The sequence below is a fragment of the Tasmannia lanceolata genome, unplaced genomic scaffold (assembly GCF_043159265.1).
Source record: "Tasmannia lanceolata isolate RefF3 unplaced genomic scaffold, GAP_Taslan_0.1 ptg000013l, whole genome shotgun sequence".
Lineage (NCBI taxonomy): Eukaryota > Viridiplantae > Streptophyta > Magnoliopsida > Canellales > Winteraceae > Tasmannia > Tasmannia lanceolata.
The window spans coordinates 25,914,701-25,924,494 of NW_027518690.1; positions in this window are offsets into that span (position 1 = coordinate 25,914,701).

The window sequence follows — 9,794 nt, forward strand, 5'->3', positions numbered from 1 at the left end:
TCAGTTCGATAATTTCTTTTAGCTTTTCTTTTGTTCCTTTTTTATGTCTAGCACTAGTTCCGAGTCGGACTCCGGCTCAAAGGAGTCCGGTTCGACCAGTAGTAGTAGTGGGTCCGGGGCGTCGGAGAGGACGGGGCCGGCCTCTCCTGTAGAGGCTGGTGTTGAGGACGAGGAGGTGACAATTGTAGTAGACGAGGAGAGCGGAGAGGAAGAGATTGTGGACTTAGACACAATCCCGGTCCGTGGGGACGGACCGCACCGGGTAGAAACCAGCGACGACGAAGAACATATTGAAGTTCCTCGTTTGCCGTGCGCACCCGTAGAGGTAATAGCAGAGGCACGGATGGAGGCCAACCCGCAGTACAACGTTGGGGCTCTGTACGAGGTGAATCATCTAGGCCCGAGCAAACTGCAGGTCATCCGGGGGAAATACTGTATTCCTGACCAGTACCTTTTGAAGGCGGCCGTTGAAGGGGACCGGGCCAGCAACGATAGTGCAGATCTATGCCTTTACGAAGAAGCCTTACGGGCCGGGCTCAGACTTCCCCTGCATCCATTTTTTGTTGAGGTGCTGAATTATTACGGGCTGGCGGTCACACAGGTCGTGCCGAACTCTTGGAGGACGCTGGTCGGTTTCCTGCACCTGTTGGTAGTTCGGGTCCGTAGGAATCCTACCCTGCCCGTCTTCAGAATGTGTGCACATCTGAAGAGGCATAAAGACGGCGGTTGGATCTACATCAGCCAACGGCCCGAGGTGAAAATGATCACCGGCATACCTACTTCCATTCACACATGGAAGAACAGGTTTTTCTATGCTTGGGACACCGAGCAGAGCTCCCACTGGCCGTTCTTGTTGGAATGGAGAACGCCGGACACCAAGAGTCTTAGTCGAAAGCCGGTCCTCAAAGGCTACGACTACATGACCTTTGTTCTGATCAAAGAAGAGCTGAAGCGCGGTCAAACAAACTGCTCGGAATTCTCCGAGGAGGCCGCCCTGGTGGAGCTCGGTGTCAGCCGTGCGACGCCGGCACGTACGTAAATGTTCTTAGGCCAGCTATTATGTTTTGAACCGTTCCTTTCTTTTCCTTTCTTTTTTTATAATTCTAACTCTGTTCTGTTTTCACGTTCAGAAATGGTGAAGCAGATGTCCATGATGGACAGAATAAGGCAGAGCTCCCAATCGTCCCCAACGCATGAGCAGCCCCAACCTAAGGGCAAGAAAAGGAAGGTGCCGGAGTCAACCCCGGCGATGGTCGCACTGGCTAATCCCCTCAAAAGTAGCCGGACGACTCACAAGCTCGCAGTAAAGCCGAGCCGGCCAAGCCTGACCGGGCAGAGCTCAGGGTCTGCACGGGCGGTAGAGCCTCGGCACGGCGGGCCAGTTCTGGGTATACCCGCCGCCACGGCGGCGAGAGCGGATAATGTTTTTCGTCCGAACTGGGCCGTGCAGAAAACGGACACCGGCCTGGGTGATAGCCGGGTGTCCACAGAACTGATGTTCCAGGGCGTCCTCCCGAATGACCGACGAGAAGTCGAGAAAGAGGCACCGGAGACCTGCGCAGAGGCGATCGCCTCCGCCCTCTATCAGCTCCAAGTATATTCCAGAGATATGGCAAAGAAGAGTTATCTCTTCTCTGAGACGCTCACACAGATACAGTCTGAGAAGGGCGAGCTCCAGAGGGACAAGGACGGGCTTAGTGAAATCGTCCAGGTCAAAGAGGCCGAGTGCAACAGCCTCAAGGACGAGGTGCAAAGGGTCAAGAACCAAGCCGTCCAGGATCTCCTAACTGCGAGGGAGAGAGCCGACCAGAGGGAAAAGACGGCTATCGAGGCGGCCGTAAAAGTGGCAGTACGGGAGGCCGAAGAGAGGAAGGACACACAGTTCTTCAACCTGGGCCTCCAAGCCTATAAGGCGGGGTTCCTCCTCTGCTCTGAGCAGGTTAAGAAGGCTTACCCCGACATCTCTCTGGACGGACTGGAAGTCCCGTACGCACCTCCAGAGGATGAAGAGGACGAGGAGGAAGAAGGTGAAGTGGGCTCCTCCCAACCCAACGAGGCAGAACAGGAAGTCGCTCTGGCTTCCGAGGTCACCCCTCCAACCGCCGAGGCCGGCCAGGATGCAGCCCTTACTGCAGAGGTGGTCGCTGACGAGGCAGCCGACGGGGAGGCCTGAGTGACCGGGCACGCCTCCAGTTCTTATTTTTGTAGATTTTTTGTAATGGCCCGAGAGGCTCAATCTTTGTAAGCCAGCTCGGCGAAAAAGAGCACTTTTGTAATACGAATACAAATTCAATTTTGTCTAACTGTCTGTACGGCTGTCTTGTTTTTGTGCGTAAGTTGTCTGTGCTTCTTCCTCATTTCTCTGCCGAGCCGGAGTGGTTAACCGGATGTCATTAGCCGGACTGATCCTCTTCTGTTTCCGAGTTTGCAAACACTTAGAATAAGAGCTAAGTCTGCAAACACTTAGAGTCTTTTTGGCGCCTGGCGTTTGCGCCGCATCCTGTCCGGCTAAGGCTGTAGACGGCTAGGCCGGACAGGTGTTTTGGCGTTTAGCGGTTGCGCCATATCCTGGCCGGCTTCGGATGTAGACGCCTAGGCCGGGCAGGTCTTTTGAGGTGGTCTTCACTAGGGCGGGTCCATGTGGTCGGAACTGGTCTCCACACCAAATTGGATGCGCCGGAGTGCTCCACTGCTGTTCTCTAAGTCCGCAAACACTTAGAATAAGAGCTAAGTCTGCAAACACTTAGAGTCTTTTTGGCGCCTGGCGTTTGCGCCGCATCCTGTCCGGCTAAGGCTGTAGACGGCTAGGCCGGACAGGTGTTTTGGCGTTTAGCGGTTGCGCCATATCCTGGCCGGCTTCGGATGTAGACGCCTAGGCCGGGCAGGTCTTTTGAGGTGGTCTTCACTAGGGCGGGTCCATGTGGTCGGAACTGGTCTCCACACCAAATTGGACGCGCCGGAGTGCTCCACTGCTGTTCTCTAAGTCCGCAAACACTTAGAATAAGAGCTAAGTCTGCAAACACTTAGAGTCTTTTTGGCGCCTGGCGTTTGCGCCGCATCCTGTCCGGCTAAGGCTGTAGACGGCTAGGCCGGACAGGTGTTTTGGCGTTTAGCGGTTGCGCCATATCCTGGCCGGCTTCGGATGTAGACGCCTAGGCTGGGCAGGTCTTTTGAGGTGGTCTTCACTAGGGCGGGTCCATGTGGTCGGAACTGGTCTCCACACCAAATCGGACGCGCCGGAGTGCTCCACTGCTGTTCTCTAAGTCCGCAAACACTTAGGATAAGAGCTAAGTCTGCAAACACTTAGAGTCTTTTTGGCGCCTAGCGTTTGCGCCGCATCCTGTCCGGCTAAGGCTGTAGACGGCTAGGCCGGACAGGTGTTTTGGCGTTTAGCGGTTGCGCCATATCCTGGCCGGCTTCGGATGTAGACGCCTAGGCCGGGCAGGTCTTTTGAGGTGGTCTTCACTAGGGCGGGTCCATGTGGTCGGAACTGGTCTCCACACCAAATTGGACGCGCCGGAGTGCTCCACTGCTGTTCTCTAAGTCCGCAAACACTTAGAATAAGAGCTAAGTCTGCAAACACTTAGAGTCTTTTTGGCGCCTGGCGTTTGCGCCGCATCCTGTCCGGCTAAGGCTGTAGACGGCTAGGCCGGACAGGTGTTTTGGCGTTTAGCGGTTGCGCCATATCCTGGCCGGCTTCGGATGTAGACGCCTAGGCCGGGCAGGTCTTTTGAGGTGGTCTTCACTAGGGCGGGTCCATGTGGTCGGAACTGGTCTCCACACCAAATTGGACGCGCCGGAGTGCTCCACTGCTGTTCTCTAAGTCCGCAAACACTTAGAATAAGAGCTAAGTCTGCAAACACTTAGAGTCTTTTTGGCGGAGTTGGCATATATTAGTGACTCAAAAGTGAGGGACACAGTTTAGTGACAACTCCACTTTATTTCTTTTTGAACTGTCATTACAGAGACTCTTTACAGGCCTTCAAAGGCAAAGGCAAAAGAAAAAGACTATTGATAATATATTCGAAGATTTCTGGAATTCCAGGCGTGCGGCAGCAGCTGCTCGTCAAGTGTATCTAGGCGGTAGCTTCCTGGGCGGATGACCTCTTTGACTCGGTACGGCCCTTCCCAAGTCGGGGAGAGTTTGCCCGCCCTTCTTGGCTGGGAGACGGCCGCTTTCCTCAAAACCAGGTCGCCTGTGCGGAACTCCCTTGGTCGGATCTTCGTGTCATGGTATCTAGACACCTTTTGCTTATACGCTGCGGCCCTGATCTGTGACTCCTCACGGACCTCTTCAAGCAAGTCGAGGTTGGCACGGAGCCCATCCCCGTTAAGCTGTTCGTTGAAGTGGACAATTCTTGGTGAAGGAACGCCGATGTCAACCGGGATCACAGCCTCTGTTCCGAAGGAGAGATTGAAAGGCGACTCACCCGTTGCAGTGCGTGGGGTAGTCCGATATGCCCAGAGCACATGGTACAGCTCGTCCGCCCAGCGTCCGGCCTTATCATCCAGTCTCTTCTTTATCCCCTGCAGCAGGTCCTGTTCGTCACTTCAGTCTGCCCATTGGTCTGAGGGTGTGCCACTGAAGTGAACCTTTGCTCAATCTTCAGATCCGCACAAAACTTTCTGAAATTTCTCGAGTCGAACTGTTTGCCATTGTCCGTTATGAGGACCCGGGGTATCCCAAATCTGCACACCACTGATTTCCAGAAAAAGTTCTGGACGTTCTGCTCGGTGATCTTGGCCAGGGGTTCAGCTTCTACCCACTTCGTAAAGTAGTCGATGGCGACAACGACGAACTCGCGGCCTCCGGAGGCCGGCGGAAAAGGACCTAAGATGTCCATTCCCCAGATAGCAAAAGGGAGAGGGCTGATGATCGGAGCCATTGGCACGGCAGGCTGGTGAAAGGCGGGAGAAAATTTCTGACATTTCTCGCACTTCTTCACAAGGCTCAGTGCATCTTGTCTCAATGTAGGCCAGTACAGGCCTCTTAGAAGGACTTTGATGGCCAGGGCCTTGCCCCCAAGGTGCTCTCCGCAAATCCCCTCATGGGTCTCTCGCAGGGCATACAGGGCGTCGGTTGGCCGGAGACACTTCAAGTACGGGAGGGTGTAAGATCTCTTGTACAGAGTCTCGCCGTCAAATGAAAACCTTGCTGCTCGCTGTACGACTTTTCTGGCCTCTTTTTTCTCCCCGGGGAGGTCTCCGCTGCGCAGATATCTGATGATCTCATCCATCCAGCACGGCTCGTCGTCGATCTGCATTACTACGACGGGCTGGTCATCAATACTGGAGGTCTTTAGGAACTCCATACGGATTTCTTTGAGAGTGGTGTAGCCTGAAGCCGCCAGCTTTGAGAGCACATCAGCCTTTGTATTTTCAGCCCGGGGGACTCTGATGATCTCAAAACTTTCGAAATTGCCGGCCAGGACACGGACCCTTCGCAGATATTTGATCATTCGCTCTTCACGGGCCTCATATACTCCTTGAATCTGACATACGACTAGCTGCGAATCACAGTACGCTTTCAGTTTCTGAGCGCGGGCCTGAGCGGCGAGGTTCATTCCGGCGATGAGGGCTTCGTACTCTGCCTCATTGTTTGACGCACGGAATCCAAACCTCAGGGCATAATTCAGGACGAAATCATGTGGTCCTGTGAGAACTAGCCCGGCACCGCTGCCACTTTTATTTGAAGATCCGTCGACATGCACCTCCCAGAGCGGCTCTTCAGAACACGGAAGCGGACTGGTCGGGGGAGGTGCATCCTCGGAACCTGTAAGCGGGACCGCTTCGGCTTCGACTTGATGCTCGGGTATAGCCGGTTCTGCTGCTGTAGGAAGTGTTGCTTCTGCCCCGGGGTTCGAATCTGGCATGGTACATTCAGCTATGAAATCCGCAAGCACCTGGGCTTTGATTGCCGGCCTGGGCAGATATTTGATGTCAAATTCGCTTAGCTCTACGGCCCACTTCACAAGACGACCTGAAGTGTCTGGGCGGTGGAGGATCTGCCTCAGGGGCTGTCCTGTCAGGACTTTGATCGTATGCGCCTGGAAATACGGCCTTAATTTTCTGGCCGCCATAACGAGGGCATATACGAGCTTCTCGACCCGCTGATATCTTGTCTCTGCATCATGGAGGACCTTACTGACATAGTAGATCGGCTTTTGCTGGTGGTACTCCTCTCTGATCAGTACTGCTGCGACCGCCAAAGGTCCCGCTGAGAGATACAGAATCAGCTCTTCTCCTGGCTCTGGCTTTGACAGCAACGGGGGAGAGGACAAGTACTGTTTCAGCTCCTCAAACGCCGCTTGTCACTCCGGGGTCCAGGGCGCGGTTTTTATACCCTTGACTGCGTTGAAGAACGGAAGACATCTTTCTGCGGACTTAGAGATGAACCGCCCCAGGGCAGCCACTAGTCCGGTCAGGCGCTGTACCTCTCTGATAGTTCTGGGTGGAGTCAGCTCCATCACCGCCTTGATTTTTTCAGGATTCGCTTCTATCCCTCTCTGGCTTACCATGAAGCCCAGAAACTTGCCCGCTCCGACGCCGAACGTACACTTGGTCGGATTGAGCTTCATGTTGTGGTCCCTCAAGACTTGAAATGCTTCTTCGAGGTCGGCAACATGATTACAAGCAGCTCTGCTCTTGACCAGCATATCGTCCACGTAGACTTCCATATTGCGGCCGATTTGCTCTTTGAACAACCTGTTGACGAGCCGCTGGTAGGTGGCCCCTGCGTTCTTCAGTCCGAAAGGCATAACTCGATAGCAATAAGTCCCCTGATCGGTTACAAAGGATGTCTTCAGAATGTCGGGCTCATGCATTCTGATCTGATTATATCCTGAGAAGGCGTCCATGAAGCTTAACAGCTCGTGACCTGCGGTAGCGTCGATGAGCTGATCAATCTTTGGGAGCGGGTAGCTGTCCTTAGGGCAGGCCTTGTTCAGGTCTGTAAAATCTATGCACGTCCTCCACTTCCCATTAGACTTCTTCACCATCACAACATTCGCGAACCAGTCCGGATACTGGATCTCGCGAATGAAGTCGGCCTTCAGAAGCCTTTCCACCTCTTCTCTGATGGCCCTTCGCCTCTCTGGTGCAAAGTGCCTCCTCTTCTGCTTCACGGGCTTGCAGGTCTGATCAACCCCGAGCTCATGGGTGCTAATTGCAGGGTTGATGCCGGGCATGTCTGAAGGAGCCCAGGCAAAGACATCTGCATTGGCTCTGAGGAACTGAACGAGATCCTGCTGCGCGGCCTCTGGCAGGGCAGAGCCGATCTGAACAACCCTCTGGTCGTCGCCGCTATATAACGGGACAGATATGACGTCCTCGGCCGGCTCGTTTACTGTGATCTGGGTTTCATCCCTTAGATCAAACAGCTCGATCGGCAGAGATTTGGACGCATTCTTTCCTTTCAGCGCCGCTGCATAGCACTGCCTTGACTGGGGCTGGTCCCCTCTGACTTCCCCTATACCCCCTGGTGTACTGAACTTCATCTTCTGATGATAGGCGGAAGGAACGGCTCGGAGGAGATTCTGGCCGGGGCGGCCCAAGATAGCATTGTAGGCTGACTTGGCCCTTACCACCAAGAAGTTTACCATGGCGACGGATTGGCAGGGCGGCTCCCCGATAAGGACTGGAAGCTCGATCTGCCCTTCGACTTTGACAACCTCTCCGGAGAACCCGAACAGATCCGAGTTGGCCGGCTTCAGGCGGTCGGTTCCGATCAGCATCCGCTCGAAAGCGTGATAATAGAGAATGTCTGCGGAACTCCCGTTGTCGACCAAGATCTTCTTCATTTCCCAGTTGGCCACCAGCATGGTGATGACTAGGGCATCATCATGCGGGAGGATCAGGCCATCGAGATCTGCATCTGAAAAAGATATCTCATTCTCTAGCCTGGCCTTCTTGCTGCAGGTATGGACGGCGTTCACCTGCCGGGCATATGTCCTGCGGGCTGATGAAGAGGTTCCTCCCGCGGTCGGCCCTCCTGAAATGGTACCAATAACACCATGAGGTTGAGGTTGAGGTACCTGAGGAGGGGGGCTGGCCGGGGCCGGAGCTTGAATGCGGTCGCCTAGAGGTTGAGCGCCGCGAGGGCTTCTGCCTCTGGGCTTCGGCTTTTCCTTGCGTTCACTATTGTTGTCATCATTCTTCAAGTACCTTCCGAGGTACCCACGGCTGATTAACTGCTCGATCTCCTCCTTCAGATGAAGGCACGCGTTGGTGTCGTGGCCGTGGTCCTTGTGGAACCTGCAGTACTGAGACATGTTTTTCTTCGTCGATGAGTTCTGCCTCTCCGGCCAACGGATGAAGTCCTCCTTCCGAATGGCTGCCAGGATTTGTGCTTTGGACGCGGTCAGCCGCGTGTAATGCTCTCTCGCTTGGGGACTTCTCCCCTTTCGAGAAGGGCTTCTCTCCCTGCGGGGAGGGCTTCTTTCCTTCTTCTGAGACTTATCATCCCTACGCTGCTTGGTAGGGTTCTTCTCTTCGGGCCTTCTCCTGCCAGCGGAGTCCAGAGCGGCGAGAGTTTCCTCCACCGAAATGTACTCCTCCGCCCCGGCCATCAGGTCTGCGAGAGACTGCAGGTTGCGCCGAGCCACTGCCCGTCTGAAATCAGTTGATCGGGCGCCGGCCAGAAGGGCGTTCGTGGCCGCAGAGGGATCCAGGTTAGGGACCTGGAGAGCTTCCCTGTTAAAGCGACCAACGAACACTTTCAAGGCCTCATCTTCTCCCTGCCTGAGGGCCATCAGCGAAGCCGTCGTCATCCTGGGTCTCCTGCTGCTCATGAAATGGCGGGCCAGGTTATCCCCAAAATCATCAAAATTGTCCACGGACCTGGGCTTAAGCCGCGAGTACCAGTCCCGCGCTGCTCCGGTTAACGTGGTGGGGAATGCCCGGCAAAGGAATCCATCCGACGCCCCGTGGAGAAGCATTGTGGTCCTGAAAGTCTCTAGGTGGTCCACGGGGTCGGTGGTCCCGTCATACTGCGGAACCTGGGGCATCTTCCAGCCCGCGGGGGCCTCCGCGCTGAGCACTCTATCTGAAAATGGTTGAGCGCTTGTGAAGATGCGGGAAGCAGGTCGGCCCTGCTCTCTGGCGAGCTCTTCGATCCGGTGGTCGATCTGCTGGATCCTTCGCAATACCGGGTCCTCTCGCTCCTCAGCCCGGTAGGCGGGCCTCCCTCTCCTTGCCGGCGGGCTCATAGCCGATCCGGACTGACTAGCCGGACTCCTTCGCCGGTGCTGCGATCCCTCTCCGTGCGTGGTGTCTCTCTTGCTACCATGCCTTTGTACGGAGGGCGATCGTGACCGGTGATGTAAGCGAGGCTCGGGACGCACATGCTTGTCCCGGGAGAGGCGATCTCGTCTTGTAGAGTGGCGAGTCTGCTCCCGGGGCGGAGGCGTGCGCTCTTGGTGGGAGCTTCCCCTCCCCTGGGCGGGCTGAGAGGTTTCGGCTGGGTGCTGCTGGAGCGCGGTGGCCGGATTTCTAAACTGCACAATTACAGCGGTCATCTCTTGAAAAAGGGCCCGCATCTCCCTTGGGGTCGGGGTAGGGTCCGAACGGTCCGATCGAGTCGGACTGCGCTCCCCTGGTGCCCCGACCTCTATCTGCGAGGCCAGTCGCTCGCTTCTCCCTTCGCGGGGGGCTGTAGCCCGGGTCGTCCGCGAGGTTGGCTTATGCTTTCCGTGTTTTCCTACCATTGCTTAAGTGAGGTCCCGAACAGCTTTTTGTTTCGGGTCCCACGGATGGCGCCAAATCTGTTAGGTCTAAAATTGGTAACAGGTTATGGT